The following is a 26,998-nucleotide window of genomic DNA, read 5'->3' as shown; positions in this document are numbered from 1 at the left end:
GCAGAATAAGAACGCCCTTCTTCTATATATGTGAAGAGATTCAGAAAGCGGTTTATCAAAGTAATAGCGTGCGAATTCCTTTAAGTTCACCACGTTGCCATTCACTATCCTTGATAAATCCCTTTCCTTCAAATTAAAGAAGCGCTCAAAATCCTTATAGTAATATGCATCTACTCTAGGGATCACCACCAGGTCTATTGCAGGGAAGCCTAAAATAGCACCAAATTCCTCTGGCAAAGGGCTAATTTCATCATACCCTATTCTAAAACAATGTGTGTCAATATTCCAATATTCTAAAGCGGTATGAATGAAGTCTATGTCTAGATCTACCCCTTTAATGCCATATATTCCCCCCAAGTGTAATAAATCCAATTCTTTTCTTTCTCTAGCATTGAGAGATCGACACCACTCATGAGAGTATTGGGTGAAGGTTTTAGTGGCTAAAGACATGATTACTATTGTTTCTAAAGAGAAGAATAATTTTTTCGCTGGAATTATGTGAATAATCGACTGAGCAGGGGGCTATTTATACACAAATTGCGAGGAATTTCAACCTGACTGGAATACGTAGTCAGCGTCAATTGGCGTCACATACCTGAAATTGGCGTCACCCATCTGCTCTTGGCGCCACAGGCTGACGCCAGCTGGCGCCAAGTCAGCAGGACAGCGGCGTGTGCTCAGTTTGCGTTTTGATATTAAATTGGAGTCGGTTAAGGACTTTATGGCCCCGTTTTAATTTCTTCTAAATACCTTTCTATCCTTTTCTTAATTAATTAAATATAGCAATTATGTTTAGTTAATTGTTAATTTTTTATTTTTTTTTTATTTTTTTTTTTTGGATCTTTTATTAAAATTCAAAAACATCAGCCTTTCTCTCCGTTTTATTTTTCCTTTTTATTTTTTCTTTTTGGGGGAGAGAGTCGGATAATACCCTCCATCAATAATAAAAATGACGGAATTTTTTCGCAAAATTGTTATCACATTTGCACACACTAACATACACTAACATAATAATAATACATAATAGTAGATTTACAGAACAAAGTGTCTAAATAAAAAGTCAAAGGCAAAGTTCTATAAAAAGTCAAAATAAAATGCATATACATAAATAAACTACGGCGCCGGAGGACGTAGGCCCATCATGCCATAAAACTGCGCTGTTCGAGGAGTCACCTCTCCACCATCTCCAGCCCCAACACTAGTTCCAGTCTCCGTAGGAGGAGGGAAACTCAAAACAAGACCGCTCCAGTCAAGGCCAACCTGAGGCTGAGATCGCGGAAGCTGCTGCGATGATGAGCCAACCTCGTACATCCCACCACCTCTGAAAGCTGAGGTAGCCTCTCCTAACGGCGCAGTCGGAACATCCTCAGAAGAAGACCTTGAGCCCTCAGCAACGTCGGCTCGAGCAGCCTCAGAACGGCCACCTCTACCTCCTGACGAAGTGCGACGACGTCTCGAGCTAGACCTCGCCGGCTCTCTTCGCCCCTCAGGCCTCGTACGGGTGTGAGAAGCAATTGGCTGACCCTGCAAAAAAGAAATAAAACAGAAACAAGGTGAAAACTGAAGCATAAGTGCAGAAACAATAAGTAAAGAAAAGTTACCTCTCGGACGGCGTCGTCTCGACGACAGGTAGCTGCGTTCCTCATCCGGACGAGTTGGCTCCGGAAGGCATCAATGCATCGTGCCATAGCCGAAACCACCTCGCGTGAGAACTGTCAAGGAAAGTTAAGTCAGTAAAAATGCATGATAACTGAATACAAGATTCTGGATTAGAGCTGGACTTACTCTGGTCTGATGACGAGGAATCGACCGCTCCACGAAGCGCTCGCCCTCAGGAGCCGGAGGAATCATCTCCTCGATCGGCCCGTACATCCCCTGGTAATGGATGGACATACGGGGTGGCACAAACTCAGTGGGACCATCCTGATATAACAAAAAAAATAAATCAATAAGGTATTACTTGGGGGCTACTCAGTGCCAAACAAAAGCTAAGAATCTTACCCTCACATCCTCGGCCGGCACGGGGGCTGGAGCTAACAAAGGAAGTAGCTCCTCAGCATAACTCCGCCCAAGGATCAGATGGGATCGCCAAAGAGAACCAGGCTCCTCAGCCATGCTCGACAACTCTCTCTCGTCGAACATGTGGCGTGGTGGAGGAGCAGGAACGACAAAGACATCGGAAGAGTGCTGTCTAGCAACTCTCTCTCCTAAATACGCAACTGCTCCGTAGGTCCCTAGAAAATAACGGCGCTCAGCAGAGTACTGTGCGGCTAATCCAGGGACTGTCCAACCACCCCATGGCCGGTATGCTACCTCAGGTCCCTATAAAAATACCAATCGGATAAGAACATGTGTGAAACATCGCAGAAGAGCAAGATAAGCACCAAGAATCATACCGAGATGATCCGACTCCGGACACGTGCAGTAGACAGGTCCACATGGTGGCCGCCCCAAGAGGCGCTCACCGGATACCCCCTCGGCGATGGTCTTGCCGGCGCAATGGAAGGAAAGTATTCATAGAACCAGATCTACAAAAGGTTAAAGCATGAGTAAATGCTAATTAAACATATAGGGCTAAATGTTATAAGCAATAATGTTTACCTTTACAACTTTCCAGAAAGCGGACAAAGCGACATTCGTCCTAAGAGACCGGTGGTGACACGAGTCCCTCAGTGCGCGAACGAAGTCAGTATAGGCCAAGCTGGCCCAGTCATAAGTCCCGATCCGTCGGAGATCGCGAACAGCAGGGAGATAGTAAAGCAATGCCCTACTACCCTTATCAGGGGAGAATGTCCCTGACAATAACATCAGCACGAAGATGCGCACCCGCTGCTCTCGGGTGGTCGCATCGTCATCAAGAGCCGCTGCCAGCGTCGAGCGGCGAATCCCTCTAGCACTAAACTGAGTCGTCTCGACCTCAGCTCGGGCCCGAACAGCAATCGGCCCCAGTAGTTCCTCGACCTCTGGAGCAAAGACGTCGATACTGCCGTCGAATGGCAGCGGCACAGAAGAGAACTCTAGTCCTGTGATGAGACTGAAGTCTGTAGGAGTGACCATCATCTCACCCCATGGAAAATGAAATGTGTTGGTGGTGTCCCAAAAGAACTCCACCAAAGCGCGTACTACGTGGTGACCCCCGCTGGAGGCGACCATAGCCTCGGAGGTCTCAAACAGGGCAACCAACCCGCAAGACTCCCATAGGAGTCTCGTCTCTCGATCTCTGGCGATATGCATCCTATACAAATCACCGAGACCATCGCAGCCAGAGCCGTGATGTCGTGTCCTTCCTGGCTCGGTTCCCCGTCTCACCCTCTCAGAAATGTGGTGGACAGGGGCAAAAAACAATGTCTGCTCATCCCACTCTGGGAACTGACCAAGCGAAGTGGATGGTGTAGTGTCATCCTCCACGGGCTCATGCTCCCGTCTAGTGTTTCGGGACCGTGAACCGGAGCCTCGTTGTCTAGCCATGCTACGTTGTGCAGAATCATCATAAATCAAGGTTCTATAGTATCTAAAGGTTTTCCTAGCCGCATGATACTATGTTTGCAAAAACAGAGTACGTAGTACTAAAACAGAGCACAAATTCGAATTGAGCATGACAAGCATTTTTCAAGTAATCAAACAATTTCTTGCAACACTATAGTGATTATTGAACAAGAATTGCTAGCAAAAAACATCAAGGACGAGCCACATTGTTCTTCACGACCTTAGGAGGTCCAACAATGGCGGATTGCTCATTTCTTCGCCAAATTGAGTCAAAAAAGTCTCAAATTACTCCCAAGGCAATATACAAACATAAACAAGCAATTTCATGGCATAAAACTTGATAAATAGAGCAAATTGAGCATTATAAGTTTTGAATTTTCATGAAATTCGTGAATGAACATACCAATAATTCATAAAAACCGGTGTGAGTTGGAAGGAAACTTACATAGATCGGGAATATGGATGAAAAGAGCTTTGATTTGCAACAAATTTGAGCGAATTCGGTTGAGAAATGAATGAGCAACGATCAATTGAAGTTTAGGCTTCTTTTGAGCAGCGTTCGCAACAAACCAGAGCACGAAACGAACTGAAACGGGAATTTAAAGTGATTCCCGTGCTGGCGCCAGTCCCTAGGCATTGGCGTCACATTATGTGCTTGGCGCCAGACGCCAATTTCAGCGCATGGCGCTAATGCGAAAAGCTGACGCTGATCGATTTTCAGCGACGCCAAAGCAGCCAACCACCTTCTAGGGTTGTGCTAGCCTTCTGCAATATGTTTTGGGTTCCTTGGTACGCTAGTTAGCCCCTCTGAGCAATTTGACATGATTAAATAATCGGCTTGATTACATGAAGTGATCGACCTGATAAAAAGATCGTCTCACTAAGCTTAAAGCGCCTAAGCATTGGCTCATTAACAAAAGGGCACCGACATACAGGTTCATTAACAAAAGGGCACCGACATATAGGTTCAAGAGCAAAGAGCGCCGACGTACAGGCATAGCAAAAGCAAAGTTCAGGCGAACATTTAAAGATCGACGGGCGTGGATCTTCGGTATTTCCCTTTGGGGGATTATCGCATCAAATGAGGACGACTTCAAGAGAAGATGTCTTCGGCATCATTCCCTAGCTTGCGGAAAGTTGTCACAAACAGCTGAAGGTAATTTCGGGCGAAATTGTCTTCGATCATAGTTCCTAAGGCGTGGAACGTGATCATAATGCGGATGAGAATTATTTCAAGAGAAATAATTTTCGATGATATTCCCTTGGACGTGGAATATTATCAAAGCGGAGAGGATCGTTTCGGGCGAAGCAATCTTCTAATTTGGAAGCAGTTACAAGGCGTAGCGGTTTTCAAGCGGGATGGCATTCTCTAGCTTGTAGGAGGTCATCAAAGCAATCGGTTACTTTCAGAGACGTGTGTTCGACGGTGCAAGATACGCGTTTCTTAACTCTTTTATCTGTTTAACTAACATTGTTTTGCAGGTATTGGCGTTATAAGATTGGTTTAGGATCGCAGAACGTTCTGAATCATTCTCCGTCCCTATCGCTACTTTGACTTTCGTTTTCGAAACTTGCGTTTCTCCAAACTCAGTCAAAGTGGGGGCTTCTGTAGACACCCATTTGTGTCTCCCTAAAACCAAACCCAGTGATGAGTACCTTTCACGTCGAATCATGATCGAATGAAACGAAAGTGTGGAAAGGTCTAGTGTTGCGGAAAGTTTTATTTCTTTTCCTTTCTCTTCTCTCTGTTTTTGAAATCTTTATTTTAAGAAAACAACCAATCCAGTTTGGTTGGTCTATGATAAGGGTCCAATAATGGTGTAGTTGGATAGGGCTTGCAAAGACCTTTCCAACGATATATTATAAGCCCAATTCCGATGAATATTGAGGAAGTTATGGCCAATTTACTAAACTGGGCCCGGTTTGAGTTTTAAGTACGGCCCAATGATCTAGGGGAGGGCCTAATATGATTTATCATTCCTAATGTAATTAGGAATGGTTTTGGTCTTCTAGAACATTCTAGAAGGTCTTGTCATTCTTAATTCAATTAGGATTCTTTAGAGTTTTAATTAGATCAAATAGCATTTTCGACTGAAATTATATTATTTTATCTTCCAGTACGGTAAATTTATCATAGTTTCGAAAACGTGTTAAAAGCCGGTTTGGCGTCCAACCCCAGGCCTTGGCGCCTAGAACCAGGATTGGCGCCAGACGTCAGCCATTGGCGCTAGCCACTGGTCCTGGCGCCAATGAGCCAGGGCTGGCGCCAAGTTGTTTCTGTGATCTTCAGACTCTGTTTTGATAAATTATCTTTTTTGGCCGATTTTCTTTATAAATATCGTATCAAAAACTCCGTTTTCATTCATCTACAATCAACAATCACCAATTATCTCCAATCATCAACATTCATCAATTCTCCTTATTTTTCTTCAATCATCAACATTCTCCAATTTTCTTTATTCATCATCTTTCTTTTATCAATTCTCAATAGCATTAGTCTTTTAGCATTCTTTCTTTCTCGCTTTTTCATACAAAATTCCGAATTCACAAGATCTTGATACACCTAGCCATATTCGAAGTTGCCTTCGCCTTAGACGTGAAAGGTTTTAATTTCTGAGGGTTTGGTCCCAAATCTCTCTTTCAATTATTTAATTTAATTGGTTTGATTACTATTTTCCTTGAAGTTACTAACGTGTGTATTTTGTTATTAGAAAGAGGTACGAGGCATCCAAGTAAGTACTTTATTGATTTATTGATATTATGATGTAGAAATCATGCTTAGATTGTTATTTTGATTCCTCGTATCATGTCTAGGGTAACTTTAATATTAAATATGATTCATGCGATGCCTTTTATTCTCTTCCTAATATTTATTCATGTTAGTATCATGTTAGGGATAAAGCTTTGATTTTTATTGCTTAGTGACATGCTAGGGTTTGTTATTAATCTTGTTAGTATCATGCCTAGGATCTTGCTGTGCTTTAACATGATTATGATGATTATGATTATGATTAGTAATATTATTATTAATGATGTTGATTATTTATTATGTTGCTTGATATGCATATTTTTATATTGTTATTGCTTGATCACCTTTTATGTATGTTTAAAGGGAATTGGTATTTGCAATCACGCTTAATAAGATAATTAATAATCTTGTTAGGTTAATTGTGATTATAATTCAAGTGATCGCCAATAATAGATTTATTTGTGCATTAATGTTCAACCAACATAGATTAAACAGGTTTAGGGTTAATCCTATTGATTGTATGTTAGTTAGAAAGCGCACATGAATACGAGCAGAATAAAGTAGAGGCCTATTATTAGGGCAGGTTCAATCTCTTTTAGGTTGGATTTGTACCATCATCCCCGAACCCTTATTTGGTTCATGACCTTATGGAGTTGACGATCTCTTGGATCGTTAAGGGGTGTAACCTTCACCTCGTGAACGGTTTACAAGTTCCTAAAAAACTTGTTGGCGACTCTTTTGCTCTATCTTCTTCCCTTTTGGACGCCACCGTACTTTAGTGTATGATCACAGTGGGGTTCAAGCTAGTGGGATTTTAAAGGCTTGAAATTATTCCCTACAATTATGCTTTAATATTAACATGAATATGATTATGATTATAATTGTTATAATTTATGATGATTATTATTATTATTTTGATGATGATTATTTTTTATGATTATTATAATTATTATTTATTATATTGATTTATTATGTTGCTTGATACATTATTTATTTTTTATTGCTTGATCACCTTTTTATGCATGTTTAAAGGGAATTGGTATTTGTAGTCACGCTTAATAAGATATTTAATAAATCTTGTTTAGGGTTAATTATGATTATAATTTCAAGTGATCGCCAATAATAGATTTGTTTGTGCATTATATTCAACCAACATTGATTAAACAGGTTTAGGGTAATCCTATTGATTGCATGTTAGTCAGAAAGCGCACATGAATACGATCTGAATAAAGTAGAGGCCTATTATTAGGGCAGGTTCAATCTCTTTTAGGTTGGATTTGTACCTTCATCCCCGAACCCTTATTTGGTTCATGTCCTTATGGAGTTGACGATCTCTTGGATCGTTAAGGGGTGTAACCTTCATCCTATGAACGGTTTACAAGTTCCTAAAAAACTTGTTGGCGACTCTTTTGCTCTATCTTCTTCCCTTTTGGACGCCACCGTACTTTAGTGTATGATCACAGCGGGGTTCAAGCTAGTGGGATTAAGGCTTGAAATTATTCCCTACAGTTTTTGGCGACTCCACTGGGGAGGATTTCTATTTTAATTCCTGAATTTGTTTCGGCAATGATTTAGAATGAGTGGATGAGACTCGAAAAGTTCTAAGTATTTCATGTGTGCAATTTTGATTAACATTATTGTCATATGCATAAAAAAGATCTCATTGGAAATACCATCCGTAATGAGTTAAAAACATAGGATTTTATACGTAGGAAATTTGAGAAATATCTTTCACAACTAGGACTGAAATAACACCGCGCGAAACTGGAAAATTTTATCGAGCACAGAAAGCTGCTGAAGCATGTGGGAAGTAGCGTCAGGGGCCAGAGCTTGGCGCCAGTGTTTTAGTTGTAGCGCTAGACGCCAGTATTGGCGCCAAACGCTACAGTTAAAATCTGGCGCCAGTCTCTGATTGCTGGCGCCAATTTCCCCCAATACCGAGCCAGAAATATGCGTTCTACTTTCGACCGGTTTTTCGTATTGTTTGCTCGATCCTACTTCCTGATTGAATTTTTTCTCACTTTTCTGAAACCCATATGTGTTCTACATATGGACATAACCCTCTGGGAATTCATGCTCCATCTACCCGATTGAACGCTCCGTGCAACAAAGGGTACATCCGAGATGTTGAATTCGCCAAACCAGGGAAGCGAGTTTTTTCTAAAACTCGAGGTGTCCCATCCACTCGCGCCAACCCTTCACGGTTAGGCTTCCACGCGGTGCATCCGGACAATTAACCATGGACCCTCTTTGACTAAACCATATCCCGAACTTTAGAGAACTAGAGCCATGGTTAGGTTGCGAACTCATTGCATCATATTGTGCCTACTTGACTAAGTGTGCATTATTTCTTGTGCATATATATTATATGTTTTTCTTAACCGTTTGTTGACTTGTGTTGAGACTAAAAAAATTAATGACTTAATGAACTTTGCCTATTTAATTAAATAATTAATTAATTTGAGTCATTAAAGTCTAATATTTCAATCGGAATTGACCTAGTACGACTTTAGGCATACCCCGATTGACTAATAACACCGAAAACAGTCCCAGACCGAAGCTCCAATATTGGCGCCAAGGTCTGAGCTGTAGCGCCACATCATGGAGTGTAGCGCCTGACGACAGCTATGTTGTCTGGCGCCAAGCTCCACATTGCGACGCCAGTCCTGTTGCTTGGCCGACAGTTCGGATTATTGGTCGAGTCATCACATAGGGCCTAATTAATCAGTCTTCTGTTTAATTCGGTTAATTTTGCTGCCAATAGTATTTAATTGAGTCAATGATCGAGTTTAGGCACTAAGTCCCATGGTCTTACACAAGAGTCCAAGCATGTCACTTACACTCAACGCACACACCAATACACATACATTGACAATGATTCAGAGAGTCTTGTGTGCGCGTTTTTTCCGTCATTTTTTTTAGGGGGGTAAGTCGGATATTAATTCTCCAACAAAAAAACTATACTCAGTTCCCTAAAAATAAAAATATATACATTATTTTTGCAAAAAATAGACATCTTTTTTCCTTTTTCTTTCTTCTTCCCCTTAAAATAAACCGTAAACTCAAGTTGATTCGAGTCAAGTAATTAAAGCAAAATGGTTTATTTACAGCGCGTGGTCAAGAAAGGAAGGACGATTAATCAAATATAACCTCTTCGTACAAGTCCAAATTTTCGACAAACCCATAGCTCGCAAGAGAAAAGCTAAGACTATAATGGCAACACAAGAAGAAGTCAATGATCTTAAGAACCAACTGGCTACCGTGACTGAGACACTGAAGCTTCTCGCACTCAAGATTGATGATCCCGTGAAGCAACAACAGATGGACCTCATGCAAGAGAGTCTAAGCAAGTTGTCTAGCGACTACAAGTTTCAAGAGCTTACATCACAAGGGGTCTCGGTGGACAAAGAGCTTCTTCCGCAGAAGTTCAGTGCCAACGACATCCCAAAATTCAGAGCAATTGACAACCCTTACTTTCATTTAATAGCATTTGAAACAATAATGAGTATCAAGGGTATCGATAAGAAGGTCTTCCCTTCTCTGTTTTCCCTATCTCTCGAGACCGTTTTCCAACAATGGTTCTTTTCTCTCGAGAAAGAAAAGACCTCTACCTGGGAGTCTATAGCAAACGCTTTCGTTGATAGGTACAAGTGCAACATTCAAGTCGAGACTGACCATAGAGAACTTGAAATCCTCAAACAGAAAGAGAATGAAGGTTTCACCTCTTTCTTTAACAAATGGAGAGAAACATCGGCTAAAATGATTGAGGTTCCAAGTGAAAAAGAGTCTGTGAGACTGTTCATCAAAAATCTTCAAGAAAAATATTCCAAGAATCTCAAGTATCAAAATAATCTCCATACCTTCAAGGCCGTTTATGACATTGGGATCAATATTGAAGATGACTTGGCTAAATTAAAAGCTGCCAACAATAACTCCAACAGTGGCTGGAAAGGAAAGAAGAACGACAATCCTTCTTCTTCCAAAACCGCCCACTCAAATAATGTTAGCACCTTTAATTTAGGAGAAGTTCTTGCCATGAACAACCAAGGACAGAAGAAACCATTTAGGAGTAACTTCACTCCTATTGGCATGAGTTATGACACCGTGTTTGATCGATTAAATGCAAAAGGTCTTATAACTCCTATTGGACCATTTGGGGACCCACCAGTTGAGAAGAGGTCGGTTAACTGGAACCCCAATGCACACTGCAAGTATCACCAAGGTAGGGGCCATCTCACTGAAAGCTGTTGGAAGCTTAAGGAAGCTATCCAAGACCTAATCGACAATAACAAACTGTCGTTGCCCCCTGCCAGTAAGAAGCCAAGTATTTGTTGGGGTTTGGTGAGTCCGACTCACCGCGGAAACAAACCCCTACCCGAGGAACCACTCGCAATAATTAAAATCATAAAGCATAAATAAATAATCACAAAGAAAAGATAACGAATCTTACCCTTGAAGCGAGCTTCGCCCAAAAACCGGGGCTCTTACTTAAAAGCTACGAGCACGTCAAGCGCCGCGCCTTCGACGGTATCCACCCACAAAAAGGCGAACACAACTTTAAGGTCTACTACCTGGGGGTTAGCGAGGTCCGACCAAAACCCGAGTGTTATATGAGTTTAAGAGTTTTCCCAATATTATGGAATGCTCTATTTAACTCCCACTCAAGCATCATTTCCAATGCCTAAAGTTGGGTATTTATAGGGAATGATGGGAGTATGAAAATCTCTCCCATCAATGTGGGACAATGAGATTTTCACGTTTTATTTTAAAGCTAACATAAAATTATTAAGCAAACTAGTAATAAATCAACAAGTGTCAAGCATACATGAGAGAGTAGGTGAGGACCACTTGGAGATGGGGACCAAACTTGCTCCCCACTCTCTCCCTCACCTTGCGCCACATGGCAACCCACTTACTCCCATATTCCAAGCTTCCCCTTATTCACGGCCCTATGGCCCGAGCCAAGTCACGAGCCAAGCCCGAGCCCGGCCCGAGCCTAGCCCGCACCAGCTGCTGCGCTGGCGCGGTGCGGCTGCGGTTGTTGTCGTGGTGCGGCTGCTATCGTGGCGCGGCGCGGCTGCTGCTGTGCCTAGCCGCGGCTGGCCGTGGCTGCCAGCACGGTGCGCCAGCTCGTCTTGCCCCTAGCATTCGGATGCTCGGGGCACTTCGATGCTAGGGGTATTTTCGGGAATATTGTTGATTTATTATTATTTTGCGCGTCTCGTCTTTTATCATTTAGACTTGACTTCCGACGATCGGTTTTGACGCTCTAAGCTCGAATTACTGATGTCTAATTATTTAACACTCGGGCGACGAATTAATTTCTTCCGAATTAATTCGTCGAGTTGGTTCGCATATATTTGCTTGGGTGTGACCCGAAGGGTTCAGTCAAGATTAAGCTGTAATATTAATTATATTAATATTACTGATCGGAAGCGGCCTCCACCCAGGCATTCCGATCATTTGACCTTACTGAATATATTAGCTTTCTAATAATTCTGAACCCGCTATCAGAATAATACACTTGTTCGAAGGACACCATTCCTTTCAATCTCCCACTTGTCCTTCCGGACAAGTGTGCATTTAGTGTATAGCCCTTATCCTATGTCTCTTCATGTCTCTTCATGAACTACAGAGTAAGATTACTAGTCATCTCTGTTACGTCCAGAAGTGTTTCTCGAAATCCGAGTTTGACTGTTAATAAGCAGATGATTTCTAAAATCCATCTGAGCACGGCCATGCATTTTTCACAGTCTCGCTCTTCGAGAGGCCTTGTAAACAACAAGACATGTTCCCTATTGTTAGTAGGGGGACATTTCCAGTCTTGTAATGTAACGTAGCTTCTCTTACTAAGAGGACTCACCCGCCCAATATCTGTCTTTATAATCCCCAGTTACGGCAGACGTTTAGCGGATACCAAAGCGGACCAGTACTCAAACAAGAGATCTCCCACTACTCATGGTCAAAGGAAAAGAGTTCCGATAGTAATAATGAGAAAATACTTATGACGATTTTTAAATCTCTTAAAGTATCCTCATAGGTCGATCCAGTATGGTTCTAAACCAATACCTGTGCAAATGATTTATATCCTCATAGCACAAGAAACGGTGCTATAAATCATACTACACACTAATCTTTGATGGTCATCAATCGTCCACAAACTATGACCTTGATTAGGGATAATTTTCGATTAAAATATTCAATGTTCACTTAATAGGTGTTTCTTTATCCAAGCCATTGACTTGATACCCTATTTTGAATATTTATTAAAATCAAATGGACTCATTATTTAATTCTAAACCACAATTAAATAGAGACGGAGTGATTTAAATTGCATGAAAATTTTAATTACTCCAAAACTGAATGGTTCATCATGGTGCTTTACATCAACATTGTTCAAAATTTGATTAAAACACTATAAAATGGAATTCAAAGCCAGTTCATGACATGCTTGATTCCCATTGCCTCAATGTGTTTGTTGTGCTTCACTTGAGGCAAAGGTTTAGTAAGTGGATCGGCTACATTGTCATCCGTTCCAACTTTGCAAATTCTGATTTCACCTTCTGACTTCCATTCTCGAATCATGTGAAATCGCCTCTGGACATGTTTGACCTTCTGATGTTCTCGTGGCTCTCTGGCCTGAGCAATAGCTCCATTGTTGTCACAATAGAGGTCTATTGGACCCTTGATGGAGGGTACAACACCAAGTTCATCAATGAACTTGCGAATCCAAACTGCCTCCTTGGCTGCCTCAGATGCTGCCAAGTACTCGGCTTCAGTTGAAGAATCAGCGGTTGTGCTTTGCTTTGCACTCTTCCAACTAAACGCTCCTCCATTGAGACAGAATATGTATCCTGATTGTGACTTAAAGTCGTCTATGTCTGTCTGGAAGCTTGCGTCGGTATATCCCTCAACAACCAATTCATCTTTACCACCATAAACCAGGAATTTATCCTTGTTCCTTTTCTGGTACTTTAGAATATTCTTGGCCGCAGTCCAATGCGCCTCTCCTGGGTTTGATTGGTATCGGCTCGTAGCACTTAAGGCATACGATACATCAGGCCTAGTACATATCATGGCATACATGATCGATCCAATAAGCGAAGCATATGGAATTCGACTAATCCTTTCTCGCTCATCAGGTGTCTTTGGACACTGCTTCTTGCTTAAGGTTATGCCATGTGACATGGGTAGGTGCCCTCTCTTGGCTCCTTCCATTTGGAATCGAGCCAGTACCTTATCGATGTAAGTACTCTGACTCATTCCAATCATCCTTTTTGATCTATCCCTATAGATCTTGATGCCTAATATGTACTGAGCCTCTCCCAAGTCTTTCATTGAAAAACATTTCCCGAGCCAAGTCTTTACAGACTCTAGCAATGGAATGTTATTTCCAATGAGCAAAATGTCATCGACATATAAGACTAGGAAGGCGATGTCACTCCCACTGACCTTCTTGTAGACACAAGACTCATCTGGATTCTTGATAAAACCAAACTCACTGATGGCTTCATTAAATCGCAGATTCCAACTTCTACTTGCTTGCTTTAATCCATAAATGGATTTCTTAAGCTTGCATACCTTCTTAGGATTATTCTGGTCGACAAAACCTTCAGGCTGTGTCATATACACAGTTTCTTCCAAAATCCCATTGAGGAAGGCGGATTTGACGTCCATCTGCCATACTTCATAATTGTAATATGCAGCAATCGCTAGAAGAATTCGAACGGACTTAAGCATAGCAACTGGAGAAAAGGTTTCATCATAATCAACGCCGTGAATTTGCCTGTAACCTTTTGCTACCAGCCTTGCTTTGTAAATAAATACATTTCCATCTTTGTCGGTTTTCATCTTGAAAATCCATTTACATCCGATAGGTGTATAACCTGCGGGTAAATCAACCAAGTCCCATACTTGATTTTCAAACATGGAGTCCATTTCGTATTTCATGGCCTCTTGCCATTTTGCAGAGTCGGGGCTCGTCATAGCTTGCTTGTAGGTTGTCGGCTCATCTCCATCCACTACTAGGATGTCCAGATCTTCGGTGAATACAACACCGAGATATCTGTCAGGTTAAGATCTTGGCCGAGTCGACCTACGTAGGGTAATGGACTGAGCATTTGCATTATCGGGTTGACTTTGCATATTTTGACTTTGACCAATGTCAACAGCTGCTTGGTAAGCACTTTGATTGTCAACTTGTCCTTGTTGCTCGTCCTCTAGAACTTCGTCGAGTTCGATTTTCCTCCCACTTGTCATTTTAGAGAGATGCTCCTTCTCCAAGAAGACACCATCACGAGCAACAAACACTTTGTTCTGGGATTTATTGTAGAAGTAATACCCTTTGGTTTCTTTTGGATAACCCACAAATTAAACCTTGTCAGATTTCGGATGAAGTTTGTCAGAGATGAGTTTCTTGACATATGCTTCGCATCCCCAAATCTTGAGAAAAGACAACCTTGGCGGTTTGCTTGTCCATAATTCATATGGAGTCTTTTCCACTGCTTTTGACGGAGCACGATTTAGAGTGAGTGCCGCAGTTAAAAGTGCATGTCCCCAGAAAGAGATTGGAAGTTCACTAAGACCCATAGTAGATCGGACCATGTCTAACAGGGTTCGATTCCTCCTTTTAGATACTTCATTCCATTGAGGAGTTCCCGGAGGTGTTGTAGGGAGTAGTTTCAAGCCTTTAAAATCCCACTAGCTTGAACCCCACTGTGATCATACACTAAAGTACGGTGGCGTCCAAAAGGGAAGAAGATAGAGCAAAAGAGTCGCCAACAAGTTTTTTAGGAACTTGTAAACCATTCACGAGGTGAAGGTTACACCCCTTAACGATCCAAGAGATCGTCAACTCCATAAGGTCATGAACCAAATAAGGGTCCGGGGATGAAGGTACAAATCCAACCTAAAAGAGATTGAACCTGCCCTAATAATAGACCTCTACTTTATTCTGCTCGTATTCATGTGCGCTTTCTGATTAACATACAATCAATAGGATTAACTCTAAACCTGTTTAATCTATATTGGTTGAATTTAATGCACAAATAAACTATTATTGGCGATCACTTGAATTTATAATCACAATTAACCTAACAAGATTATTAATTATCTTATTAAGCATGATTGCAAGTACAAATTCCCTTTATCATGCAATAAAGGTGATCAAGCAACAAATAAATATCAAGCAACATAATAAATAATCAATATCATTATTAATAATAATATCAATCATAATCATAATCATGTTAATATTAAAGCATGATAATAATAGCAAGATCCTAGGCATGATACTAACAAGATTAATAACAAACCCTAGCATGTCACTAAGCAATAAAAATCAAATCTTTAACCCTAACATGATACTAACAATCATAAATATTAGGAAGAAAATAAGAGGCATCATAGCAATCATATTTAATATTAAAATTACCCTAGACATGATACTAGGAATCATAATAACAATCTAAACATGATTTCTACATCATAATATCAATAAATCAATTAAAGTACTTACTTTGATGCCTCGTACCTCTTTCTAATAACAAAATACACACGTTAGTAACTTCAAGGAAAATAATAAACAAAGCAATTAAATTAAATAATTGAAAGAGAGATTTGGGACCAAACCCTCAGAAATTAAAACCTTTCACGTCTAGGGCGAAGGCAATTTCGAATATGGCTAGGTGTTTCTAGATCTTGCGAATGCGGAATTTTCTGTGAGAAAAGGCTAGTTTAGAAAAGAGAGAGAAAAAAATCAAGAAAATTTTGGTGATTGAATATTGATAATCCGTGATTGTTGATGAATCAAACCGGAGTTTTTGATACGATATTTATAGAGAAAATCATCCAAAACAGATAATTTATCAAAACAGAGTCTGAAGACCGAAAACCGACCTTGGCGTCAGCCTTGGCTCATTGGCGCCAGAACCAGTGGCTAGCGCCAGACGCCAATGCTGGCGTCTGGCGCCAATCCTGATTCCAAGCGCCAAGGCCTGGGGTTGGACGCCAAACCGGCTTTCAACGCGTTTTCGAAAATCTGATAAATTTCCCGTACTGGAAGATAAAATAATATAATTTCAGTCGAAAATGCTATTTGATCTAATTAAAACTCTAAAGAGTCCTAATTAAATTAGGAATGAAAAGAACCTTCTAGAATGTTCTAGAAGACCAAAACCATTCCTAATTGCATTAGGAATGATAACTTATATTAGGCCCTCCCCTAGATCATTGGGCCGTACTTAAAGCTCAAACCGGACCCAGTTTAGTAAATTGGCCATAAATTCCTCAATATTCATCGGAATTGGGCTTATAATATATCTTGGAAAGGTCTTTGCAAGCCCCATCCAACTACACCACTATTGGACCCATATCATGGACCAAACAAACTGGATTGGCTGTTTTCTTAAAATAAAGTTTTCAAAAACAGAGAGAAGAGAAAAAGAAATAAAACTTTCCGCAACACTAGACCTTTCCACACTTTCGTTTCATTCGATTATGATTCGACGTGAAAGGCACTCATCACTGGGTTTGGTTTTGGGGAGACACAAATGGGTGTCTACAGAAGCCCCCACTTTGACTGAGTTTTGAGAAACGCAAGTTTCGAAAACAAAAGTCAAAGTAACGATAGGGACGGAGAATGATTCAGAACGTTCTGCAATCCTAAATCACTCTTGTAACACCGATACCTGCAAAACTAGTATTAGTTAAACAGATAAAAGAGTTAAGAAACGCGTATCTTGCACCGTCGAGCACACGTATCTGAAAGTAACCGATTTGTTGCTGCTTTACTGTTTTGATGACCTCCTGCAATCTAGAGAATGCCATCCCGCTTGAAAACTGCTACGCCTGTAACTGCTTCCAAATTAGAAGATTGCTTCGCCTGAAACTATCCTCCTCCGCTTTGATAATATTCCACATCCTAGGGAACACCATCGAAGATTGCTTCTCATGAAACAATCCTCAGTTGTTTGTGACAACTCTCCACAATCCAGGGAACGCCACCTTGTTGTTTCGATGTTCACTCGTCTCTGAACAAAGAGCTTCTTTTTGATATGATCTTCTGAATGATGTGTCCACGCGTCTTTGAACGAAGAGCTTGATAATAGGATGCCCACGCGTCTCTGAGCAAAAGAGCTTGAAAATAGGAGATCTTTGATGATATGTCCACGCGTCTCTGAACAAAAGAGCTTTGAAAGAAATGTCCACGCGTCTCTGAACAAAAAAGCTTGAAAGAAATGTCAACGCGTCTCTGAACAAAAGAGCTTTGATGATATGCCCACACGTCTCTGGAGCAAAAGAGCTTCAATGAAATGTCCACGCGTCTCTGAACAAAAGAGCTTTGATGATATGCCCACGCGTCTCTAGAGCAAAAGAGCTTCTGATGGAAATGTTCACGCGTCTCTGAACAATAGAGCTTCGGTGCTTGAATGTTTGTTGCGATAATGTTCTGAAGAAAAATTTCCGAAGACCAACGTTTGTCGATCTCTAAAGCTCGCCTGAACTTTATTCCGTTAAAACCAGTATGTCGGTGTCTCCGTGATTAGGCGCTTTAAGCTAAGTGAGACGATCTTTCATCAGGTCGATCACTTATTGCAATTGTAATCAAACTGACTAACTTAATCATGTCAAATTGCTTATAGGGGCTAACTGGCGTACCAAGGAACCCAAAATTGCTGTATGAAGTCGAAATCGCCTTTCTGAGAGGCTTCGAGCTCTGCCACTGCTTAAATATTTCTGGCGCCAGGCGCTGGAGTAGGGTCTTCCCTATTCTGCTGCACCTGTATTTATTTTTTACTATAGAACTTTGCCAATTTCTTTAATTATCTTAGGGTTGACCTAAGGCTTAATTTTATCTTAGGGTTGACCTAAGGTTTAATGTTGCTTGACTCATCGACTTGACACGACTCAAGGTATAAACTTGACTCGCTGATTGACTGACTCGAGGTTGACTCGACTCAAAGTGAAATGACACATGTCTTAGACTCATGACCCGTGTGTGCATAGTGTTGATTATGCGACTTGAAAATGCAAAAAAGCAAAAATTTTCCGTCATTTTTGTGGAGGGTACCGACTTTCTCCCGAAAAAGAAAGACGCAAAAAAGAAAGAAGCGAAGTTTTGAAGATGCATGTTGAATGAGCTTAGTCAAATGTTGTTTGATACTATCTCTCAAGGTGCAAGGATTAATCCATCCTAGGCTATCTCAATGGTTGACTCCATGATGAAAGTATTTGGGTAACTTAGGCACGGAGGCTAAGCACTTCATACTTCGTGATGCAATGATGATTACGATTGATGAGCAATTTTGATATGACAAGGCATGCTTCAGCGTTGTATTAAGATTTCATGACAAAGGGTTCCTAAGGGAAGTATATTTGGTCATGTATCTGTGCAGTGTGTGATAGTGACACCAAAGTTAGGCCGCAAGAGCTAAGTGTGTGGAAAAATATATTATTGAAAAGAGTCAAATGGTGGTGACTCTTAGGCTAGATAAGCTAATGATGTAGGGATCAAGCCCCCAAGTCTAGCTCTAAGTGAATAAGGATGAGCATTGGAGATCCCTTGATATGATCATGGTGTAAGTGTGTGAATGTGAATATGAATGCATGTTTATTACGGCCGCACCTTGATGTGAGGTTGCCTACGTATCCGTTAGGAATCAGGCCGAACGTAGCTCTAGCCAAACCTCGCACAAGTGTGTATACCTCAAAAAGGTCTTTTTAAGGGTTGTAACGTGGTTAGGCTAAAGGTTTAAAGAAGAAGGGGATAAAGGCTCAAGACCCTAGATAAGCCCCCAAGGTGTGCAACCTTGCTTTTGAATATTTGTATTTTCATGCTTGAGGTTTTCTAATATTTTTTTTAGCTCTTTCTTTTGCTTTAGCATTTATTTTATTTTTATAAGTGTGAGCAATCTCGATCATGCGGTCTATCACTCACTTGGCATTCATGTTTCTGAGGCACGGTACCGAGCACTCGATAAGAGACGCAATCTGAGACGTGTTCTTATCGAAGATATTTTCATATCAAAGACATTGGAACACTTGCCCTTTTGTACACTTTTATTTATTTTTTTTTTTTTTGCTTATTTTTGCTATTTTGATTTTCTGAAATCACTCAAGCTTTGTTCTTTGAAAATTGCATAAGTTGCACACCATCCCATCCCAAGGTTAGATAGATGTAGGTTGAAAAAAGAAAGGTCTATCGTTAGACGAGGCTCAAAGTGGTTTATGAAGAAAGGATTTGTAAATTAGAAAGGCGAAAGGAGATATGATGTGGCTACAAGGGTGCCTCAAATCATTGGTATACCTTGAGCTTAATTCGACATGTTTTTTTTTTTTTTTTTTTTTTTTTTTGAATGCAATGTAATGAAATGATCATATGCAAGGAAATAAACGCTCATTTTTATTAAAAGAAAATAAAGAATCTACAAAGTTAATCTAAGGAAAGGAAAAGGTGCCTATGCTAGACTTATTGGGGAAAGGGTAAAATGAAAAGAAATAGAAAAAAAGGTCATAAAATCTTGTCATTAAAGCTCGCCTCTTGTCTTGTTTTGTTCGCTTCATCATCACCCAGTCTTCTCGCTAGCTAGAGGCAATGGGATCTTGTTTGCTTCGCGGGGTCATCGACTTTAAGTGCGAGAAGTTTCAGTGTCTCAGTCACAGTAGCTAGTTGATTCTTAAGATTATTGACTTCTTCTTGAGTTGCCATTATCTTCTTAGCCCTCCTCTTTTGACGAATCGGTTTATCAAAAAGTAAGACTTGAACAAAGGTGTTGTCCTTGATTAATCGCCCTTCTCTCCTCGACCAAGTACTGTGGGAAAGGAATTTGGGGATACTTATTGTAATTATTTGACTCAAACTTTATTCAACATGCAATGGATGGAGGAGGTGAAGAAAGATGGAAGAATGTGAAGAAAGATTTAGATGGAGGGATATGAAGAATTAGGAATAGAATGTACCCCCCAACTCAAATGACGGAAAGACCGACTCATGCATGGACCTACGACATGGTCATGGTGATGTGTACTCAAAGTGTGTGCTAAGACTAGTGAGTGTAGGTGACATGTTAAGACTCGTGTCATGACCATGTGGCTAGACTATGTGACCAAGACTCGATTAATGACTTGACAAGGTGTTATTGACAGCGAAAATTAACCGAATTAATTAGTAAACTGGTTAATTAGACCCTAGGTGATGACTCGACAAATAATCTGAACTGTCGGCCAAGCGACAGGACTGGCGTCACACTATGGTGGTTGGCGCCAGACGATTTAGTTAATGTCTGGCGCTACACACCATAATGTGGCGCTACAGCTCAGACTTTGGCGCCAATATTGGAGCTTCGGTCTGGGACTGTTTTCGGTATTATTAGTCAACTGGGGTATGCCTAAAGTCGTACTAGGTCAATTCCGATTGAAAAATTAGACTTTATTGACTCAAATTAAATAATTAATTAATTAATTAATTAATTAGACAAAGTTCTTTAAGTCATTAATTTTAGTCTCAACACAAATCAACAAACGGTTAGGAAAAATCACATAGAGTATGCACAACAAATAATGCACAATTAGTCAAGTAGGCACAATATGATGCAATGAGTTCGCAACCTAACCATGGCTCTAGTTCTCTAAAGTTCGGGATATGGTTTAGTCAAATAGGGTCCATGGTTAATTGTCCAGATGCACCGCGTAGAAGCCTAACCGTGAAGGGTTAACGGGTGTGGATAGAACACCGCGAGTTTTTAGAAAAAACTCACTTCCATGGTTTGGTGAATTCAACCTCTCAGATGTACCCTTTGTTGCCAGGAGCGTTCAATCGGGTAGATAGAGCATGAATTCCCAGAGGGTTATGTCCATATGTAGAACACATATGGGTTTCAGAAAAGTGAGAAAAAATACAATCAGGAAGCAGGATCGAGCAAACAATACGAAAAACCGATCGAAATTAGAACGCATATTTCTGGCTCGGTATTGGGGGAAATTGGAGCCAGCAAACAGAGACTGGCGCCAACTTTTAACTGTAGCGTCTGGCGCCAATATTGGCGTCTGGCGCTACGGCTAAATGTTTGGCGCCAAGCTCTGGCCCCTGACGCTACTTCCCACATGCCTCAACAGCTTTCTGTGCTCAATAAAATCATCCAGTTTTACGCGGTGTTATTTCAGTCCTAGTTGTGAAAGACATTTCTCAAATTTCCTACGTGTAAAATCCTATGTTTTGACTCATTACGGATGGTCTTTCCAATGAGAACCTTTTTATGCATATGCCACAATGTTAATCAAAATTACGCACATGAAATACTAAGAACTTTTCGAGTCTCATCCACTCATTCTAAATCATTGCCGAAACAAATTCAGGAATTAAAATAGAAATCCTCCCCAGTGGAGTCGCCAAAAAATGTAGGGAATAGTTTCAAGCCTTTAAAATCCCACTAGCTTGAACCCCACTGTGATCATACACTAAAGTACGGTGGCGTCCAAAAGGGAAGAAGATAGAGCAAAAGAGTCGCCAACAAGTTTTTTAGGAACTTGTAAACCATTCACGAGGTGAAGGTTACACCCCTTAACGATCCAAGAGATCGTCAACTCCATAAGGTCATGAACCAAATAAGGGTCCGGGGATGAAGGTACAAATCCAACCTAAAAGAGATTGAACCTGCCCTAATAATAGGCCTCTACTTTATTCTGCTCGTATTCATGTGCGCTTTCTGATTAACATACAATCAATAGGATTAACCCTAAACCTGTTTAATCTATATTGGTTGAATTTAATGCACAAATAAACTATTATTGGCGATCACTTGAATTTATAATCATAATTAACCTAACAAGATTATTAATTATCTTATTAAGCATGATTGCAAGTACAAATTCCCTTTATCATGCAATAAAGGTGATCAAGTAACAAATAAATATCAAGCAACATAATAAATAATCAATATCATTATTAATAATAATATCAATTATAATCATAATCATGTTAATATTAAAGCATGATAATAATAGCAAGATCCTAGGCATGATACTAACAAGATTAATAACAAACCCTAGCATGTCACTAAGCAATAAAAATCAAATCTTTAACCCTAACATGATACTAACAATCATAAATATTAGGAAGAAAATAAGAGGCATCATAGCAATCATATTTAATATTAAAATTACCCTAGACATGATACTAGGAATCATAATAACAATCTAAACATGATTTCTACATCATAATATCCATAAATCAATTAAAGTACTTACTTTGATGCCTCGTACCTCTTTCTAATAACAAAATACACACGTTAGTAACTTCAAGGAAAATAATAAACAAAGCAATTAAATTAAATAATTGAAAGAGAGATTTGGGACCAAACCCTCAGAAATTAAAACCTTTCACGTCTAGGGCGAAGGCAATTTCGAATATGGCTAGGTGTTTCTAGATCTTGCGAATGCGGAATTTTGTGTGAGAAAAGGCTAGTTTAGAAAAGAGAGAGAAAATAATCAAGATAATCTTGGTGATTGAATATTGATAATCCGTGATTGTTGATGAATCAAACCGCAGTTTTTTATACGATATTTTTAGAGAAAATCATCCAAAAAAGATAATTTATCAAAACAGAGTCTGAAGACCGAAAACCGACCTTAGCGTCAGCCTTGGCTCATTGGCGCCAGAACCAGTGGCTAGCGCCAGACGCCAATGCTGGCGTCTGGCGCCAATCCTGATTACAGGCGCCAAGGCCTGGGGTTGGACGCCAAACCGACTTTCAACGCGTTTTCGAAAATCTGATAAATTTCCCGTACTGGAAGATAAAATAATATAATTTCAGTCGAAAATGCTATTTGATCTAATTAAAACTATAAAGAGTCCTAATTAAATTAGGAATGAAAAGAACCTTCTAGAATGTTCTAGAAGACCAAAACTATTCCTAATTGGATTAGGAATGATAACTTATATTAGGCCCTCCCCTAGATCATTGGGCCGTACTTAAAGCTCAAACCGGGCCCAGTTTAGTAAATTGGCCATAAATTCCTCAATATTCATCGGAATTGGGCTTATAATATATCGTTGGAAAGGTCTTTGCAAGCCCCATCCAACTACACCACTATTGGACCCATATCATGGACCAACCAAACTGGATTGGTTGTTTTCTTAAAATAAAGTTTTCAAAAACAGAGAGAAGAGAAAAAGAAATAAAACTTTCCGCAACACTAGACCTTTCCACACTTTCGTTTCATTCGATTATGATTCGACGTGAAAGGCACTCATCACTGGGTTTGGTTTTGGGGAGACACAAATGGGTGTCTACAGGTGTCAACTCTGAAAGTATTCCATGTTCTTTCAGATGGTCATCGAACTCTTGGCTCAAATATTCGCCACCTCAATCCGATCGAAGCGCTTTGATTTTCTTGCCGAGTTGGCTTTCAACTTCTTTCTGAAATTCTTTGAATTTATCAAACGATTCAGATTTGTGCGACATTAGATAAACATAACCACATCTACTAAAGTCGTCCGTGAAGGTTATGAAATACCGATAACCACTTCTTGCGGGTGTACTCATTGGCCCACATACATCGGTGTGTATTAGTCCCAACAAGTCACCGGCCCTTTCTCCTAACTTGGAGAATGGTTGCTTTATCATCTTGCCTAATAAACATCCTTCGCAATTCTCATAGGATTCTAAATCAAATGAGTCAAGAATACCTTATTGTAGAAGTTTCTTAATGCGTTTGATGTTAATGTGGCCAAGGCGACAATGCCACAAGTAAGTTTGACTAGACTGTGTAGTCTTAGATTTCTTTGTATTGGTATCAAACATTTGTCTTAAAACACGTGAAAGTGGCATTCCATAAATATGTTCAAGACATCAAAACAAAAGGTCTTGATTTGATGAAAATGACGTCCAACGTCGGAAATACATCAAAAGTATGGTAGATAAAACTAAATAAGTTCTACTTCTTTAGACAAAACATGAGATGACAAGTTTCTCTTGGATAGATCACTTCCATCCTACTTGTGAACTCGATTCTTCTTGAAAAAGCACCGCTCACTTAGTTCCTGAGGAAGGAGTGTGTTGTGAGTCAATTTTCCGGTATCTAATACCTTTTTAAATTGCTTATATTCAAGTGTATAAGATGATACCTGAGGTTGAGGTTACTTTTCCTTTCACCTCATCATCCAGATACATGCCACATTCTCTTTTGTAGTGTCCGGGATTACCACAATAGAAGCAGTGCATCTTCCTCTTGTCTTTGAACTCCTTCTTCCTTGGTCTAAGGGCAAAGTTAGCCTTCTTGCAAGAATAGGTCTTTTGGAGCTCTTGGATGACTTCTCTTAAGGACAGTGTATCCTTATTGGCGGTGAGACGCATCTTAAGCCCCACATATCCCGAGTGAAGAGAGCTAAGAAGCATGTGAGCCGCTTGCTCGTCTTCCACTGGTTTGCCAATTAGCTCCAGATGGTTGAATAGCCTTGTCATGTTAATTACATGAGCTTGAAGTGGCATTCCGGGCCTATGTCTCGCACTGTAGACTTTTCCCATACCTCTTGTCTTTCTTTCGAGAGACAACCTTCTTGCGGTGGCTTGATCCTCATTTTGGAGAGTGACCTAGTCACATCCTCCACATGACCATCATAATTGCCCCTAGCACTCTTGGTGACCCTCATATTGACTACATCCTCAAGAGCTTTTAGCATCATGTCCGGAAAATAGCCGGAGAAAACCCCTCTCCATTGATCCGGGATGGAGTTTTCCATGAGTTTGGAAACTCTCTTGCAATCTATACTCCATTCTTCATGAGCTTCATCACTCATGATCCCTTTCGAGTAGAAACTCGGGATCGGAGTGTCCAAGATATGCTCTAGGTAGCAATTACTGAGTGTCTTTCGGAGTTCATCTTCCCATTCCTTGAAGTTCACCAAATTGAGAAAAATTGGTAACTTTTCGGGAAGTTCCGGGTACATAAGGTCGTTGTCATTAGTTGAAGACATGATTCTACAATTGAAAGAATTTTAATGAAAAACCATTCAAAAATACTTAAATAAGATTGAATTTTATTCATGCAAATTTTCAATACTTATTTAACGTCTTATTCACACGTAAAATTTGTCCTTATTTTGTGAAAATAAGGCGATTCCAAGATCCGAAGAAACAAAGAGTGGTTAAGCATGCTTTGGCTTGTCTTAAACACTCAATCTTCTTGGGTAAGCATTGCCTTGCTAATGGCTCTAAGCCACTCTTGGTTAGATAATCGTCGCATCTAATGCATCTTTGACGATGTATCTCTTTTGCCACGGTATGTGAGGACTCCTCACTCATACCGATGAGTTAAACCAAAACCAACGTGCACACCCGGTGTGCCTTATGCCCCTTGGAGAAGTGATGGCACCTCGCTTTGGCGTAGCCTACCACCACTCTCGTTCGGTTAGTAAGTGTTGTTTTGGAAAGGCAAGTTTGACTCAATATTATTAGGGACCTAGGATTTCTATGTTGGTTGATTTAAGTGAACTCAACTAATCATCGCAACATCAAGAAAACCTAAACATGCATCTAACGAATAATTCACACATATATATAAGCATAAAATATAAAGCGAAATTATAGATGCATATTGGCAACTAGCATGACCCCTTGAGATCTTCATATCTTCAAAAGGTCTTCATTTGCAATTCAAGGCTTTGTCTTCCAAGATACGCCGTCTTCAAGACTTAACCAAACTATGCAAAAAACTAGTGTCTATAACTAGGAATGATCTAAATATTAAAGTACAAAAATACTTAACGGTTCGCAGACCGTATTTAGATTTACAAAAATACATAACGGCACGTAGTCCGTATTTTCTATCCTAGTCGGGTCCCACTAGTTGCCATTTCATAAAACCTGTGAGAGAGAATATATATATTCCATTCATCCATTCACTATTTGTGAATGGCCCATGCAATTTACAAGTTAAACAAAATAAAATGCATTTAAACAACGCACGCACTAGTAACTAATCTAGGTGGTTAATCCGATTAACACGCCTAATTAAAACTAGTCAAAGTTGTTTAACCGATTATATAATTTATGTCATTAATAATTGAAGCTCCCACTAAATTCCGCATTTCCTTAATTAATCTAATTAATTAAGTCGGTAGCACCCAAACTTGTCAAAATGAAATTTTGCCAATGCCGCTCAAAACCGAGGCCTAGCCTCCCAAAATTTTAATTAAAATAAACAAAATTAATTAAAATAAATCAAACGGCAAAATAAGCAACATCAAGCCTACTACGGCTAGCCACCTCACCGCACCAAGCATACGCACAAGCTAAGACCACGAACACATGGCCCACGGCACACGGCCGCGAGCTACTGCCACGGCACAGCCGCGCGTGTGCTGCTGCCGTGCGTGGCTGCTGCCGCGCGTGTGGCCGCAAGCAAGGCAGCGCTGCCACCTTGGCAGCCACATATGGGCTGCTATGCAGCCAGGCTCGCCAAGGTGATGCATTGCCTCGTTTTGCGTGCCACGGCCTCGGGATTTGATCCCTTTTCGCGAGACAACAATAATTAATTCTAAATTAATTTTAGAACTAATTTAAAGAGCAAAATAAAATTTTAAACAAGTCTAACTTAATAAAATTTTCAAAGTGCAAATAACCAAAATAATTCCAAGAACCATTCTTAATTAAATTGGTTTAGCTTGGTGCAACATAAAATTGAGGCCATTTCTCACTTTCAATTTAATCAATTTAAATTAAACTTGAGAATTTGACAAAGTAAAGGGAAGTTGGAAAAATATGA

This window comes from Chenopodium album, chromosome 1, assembly GCF_948465745.1.
Source record: "Chenopodium album chromosome 1, dcCheAlbu1.1, whole genome shotgun sequence".
NCBI classification, from domain to species: domain Eukaryota; kingdom Viridiplantae; phylum Streptophyta; class Magnoliopsida; order Caryophyllales; family Amaranthaceae; genus Chenopodium; species Chenopodium album.
The sequence above is the reverse complement of the archived record's forward strand: the minus strand, read 5'-3'. Positions refer to the sequence as shown.